Source organism: Aedes albopictus, chromosome 3, assembly GCF_035046485.1.
Source record: "Aedes albopictus strain Foshan chromosome 3, AalbF5, whole genome shotgun sequence".
NCBI classification, from domain to species: domain Eukaryota; kingdom Metazoa; phylum Arthropoda; class Insecta; order Diptera; family Culicidae; genus Aedes; species Aedes albopictus.
In genome coordinates, this window is record NC_085138.1 from 105,956,959 (window position 1) to 105,960,418 (window position 3,460).

Genomic DNA, 3,460 nt, shown 5'->3' on the forward strand with positions numbered 1-3,460 from the left:
GAACAGCCCCTAGTCTACATCTTTTTGCTTTCATCTGATGAGCCATTGCCAAAGGTAAGTTGGAAAATCAGTAACTATTGGCTATTTCCTGCTGATATGACGGGAAATAGCGCATATGACGAAATAGATTTCTACCCTATATCATTCCGCCATTAAGCTCTACCCTGGAGTGGTACCATTCTTATTTCGTTGAGTGTGGCAAGCAAATCCGCGCGTTCAGAATGAGCAAATTGGTGTTCTAGTATTTCCGCATCAGCTTCAAAGTTGTAATAAATTGGCACGCCGTACCTGCTGTACACACCCGTGTCGTTCCACACGAATATCGTATCTGCTTCTCTAGGTACAAACAATTACCTACAGGGCTGGGCGAGATATAGAATATAGATGAAAGCTATATGCGAATGTGAGATGTTTGTTATTATGTCCCGCAGCTGATGGATGTGAATGTGCGCAGGGGCACAAGAGTTGGAGGAAATTGGAAAACAGGATGAGTTTCAGGTTCACGGGATAAAGTGCTCGATGAAATTGTTACCGTAAACCACGCTGCTCCATATGGCCCTTCCATCAGATTTACGAACAGGGACACTCAGCTAGCGCATAAACATTAACAAGCATGGGACGTTCTCTTATCAGCCCGTATCATCGCTGCAGCCAGCGGTCCCTGATGTGGTGGTCCCGCAGCAGCGATGATGGCGGTTATGCCGGAAAATTGAATTTTCCAAACGATATTGATCCCTCCATTGGATATGTAAATTAATGGAATCGGGTTTGTCACTGTCGGCGATATTTTAAAGCCATTCAGGAGTGGGGAGCTGTCACCTAGTGCCGGGAGACTTTTGATTAGATTGCAGTTCCCTGGATAAGGATTTTCGATTAAATGTGCCAGATTTAGTAAGTCAAGCAAATAGTCAGTTTGAATTTCATTCTACATTCGTAATGTGCTTACTTTTAATATAGTCATTATCCTATCAAGGGCACATCAAAAGGGCATTAATTCAAAAAGCGTGCTTTGTTTGCATCCAATCAAGAGCGGTTCAAGTTCAAATTAATTGTCGTTGAACCGAATCGATGCACAAAAATGCTGAGCCCCTGGGGCGTACCCATCAGGTTTTTCCTATGAACTTTGGCGTCAGCAAACACACCATTCAATGATGCGAGGGCCACCTCTTAGCGAACGGTGTCCGCCGAACCATTAGCGGTCCACACTGGTCACAACAAAAAGAGATGATAAATTAATGGATAGATCTCTCACGTCGCGACGCACTGACTGATCGTCTTCACGGCGTAAAAATGATGAGTAGGTGCCCAACTACGGATTGATCGGGGAGACAAGATATTAAAAGTTCAAATGTTTGGAATCACTGAGCTGATTGCGAGATAGTGCGGTCGGCAGCTGTGTACCCCCTTGCAACCTCGGGTTTTCGGCCGTTGGAGGAATCGGTGCTCAATGCGGTTTTAAGTCCCATTAACTCCGTAAAATACTTATCTGGAGATGAGCGTTTTGGAGGATTAATGCCTTAATGGCCGTAAAAAGCTATTTATCGATATATTGGTGAGCTCGTTCCATACTAATTCTTTCATTTATTCTATAGAAATTATCTCTCATTCAAACGTATGAGTCTCTCTTCTGTAGATTAAGTTATGAAATTTAGAGACCAATACTTGCAATCTAATGGATCTTCGAATAAGAATCAGGAAACATTGCGCATCAATATATATCCATAGAATGACAAGAAAAAAAATCAAATGTTTCTTAATCGCATTTCACCCCGCTCTCCCCCATTATTGACGAACAAATGGAAGGATCAGGTTATGACGGCAAGTGCATAGGGGAAATTACCTATTCTCGGCCGTTTTGTTCTCTTCGTCTTTGAGGGTTTTTTGAAACCTATTGAACTCAGAGTTGGTCTCAAATCCTTCCCAACTAAGCTTAATTATATGGCCAAGTTTCAGGCAATTTGGCTGACAAAAACCCCCCATGACGAAGAGAACAAACCTGCCGATAATACCCATTGTCACCCTATATGCCTTAGCGACAGAGCCTATCGAATCTTTTCTTGTTACGGCTCGCGCGCGCCCGCGAAAGCTACCATTTGTTCGTCACATCAGCGGGCGCATCTCGCCGTTCGATGTCTCGACCTTGATTGAAGAAAAAATGTCAAAAATAATTTAGCACTCCTTGACGGGATCCGCGCCGCACAATATTTAAGCCAGCAACTTGTTTGCTATTTGTTCAAAAAACGTGAAAGCCAGTTCAGGAGGGAGTGCATTTATGGAAAGCAAAGAAGCTCAGGGGGCAAATGTCGACAAGTTGGGAGGGTTACGGATCCCCAATGAATAGCGACGAATGAGTGACTAATTTTCTTGCTAATGAGCATTGTGCTTTGGTTTTTGCGATATAGGTGTCAGTTCTTGCAGTGGTGAAGATGCACGACCAATCCCAATATCTGGATCGTACTGGACTGATTCGATATTTAGTTGTTGTGATCGATCAGAAACTGTTATTCAGGAAGTGGTCATTTTGTTATCTGTAGTATGCAAATTAAACTTGAGATATGCGTCATAAAGATAAGAGCAACTTTCTGTTTTGCTATGTTAAAAAATGTCGTTATTTGCACTCACGATAGACGTTCTGGTTTTAGCTTGGTAAAATTATGATGGCAGCTTTGTTTACAGAATTCAATTACTAGCCATTATGTTTATGTACAGCCGTGACCAGAACCAGAAACGGTTGAATAGGTACCACGAAAATCTATAAACCTCTTTTCCCACCCGTGGTATATTTTTTAAAATAAAACCCTTGTTAAAACCCTATCTATGCCAAGAGCCAAAATGTGCAGGGATAAGGGTGCGAGCCACTTGACAGACGGACGTGAGTTGATTGAAAGGTGGAAGGTGTACTTGGATGGGGTAGAGAACGTTGTCATAAGAGACCAAGACAACACAGCAAACGACTTCGTCAGTGCAGTAGAGAATGGGAATCTTCCAAGGCACGGTAAAGGTTAGTACAGCGAATCAGACGACTTGTAGGTCCCTCAGCTCCTTGCCATGCCACTCCTTTCGATATCTGCTAGTTGGAACCGGCGGGGATACGAGCAACCTTAGGGAAGATCGGGCAACCAACAACGGTGGGAGCTTTGGTCGTATGCAGAGTAGGACGAGGGGTTTGCTTCGTCAAACTTACTGGGTCCCTCCAGAGACAGTGAACCGTGGGGTTGGAGTAAGGCCCTGCGAGCCGGTCGTAAAAAACAAGCACCGAATAATCAACAAGAGGATACAAACCGAGACCAACAGCAACGACCCCAGCGAACAAAGGGGACTTGCGATTGGAAGCGCGGTGCATGGAACTGGAGTTCTCTCAATTTCATCGGGGGCATCCGCATACTTGCCGATATACTGGAGGATCACGGGTTTTGCATCCTAGCGTTGCAGTTTACCAGTATCCATGGTGCAAATGTTC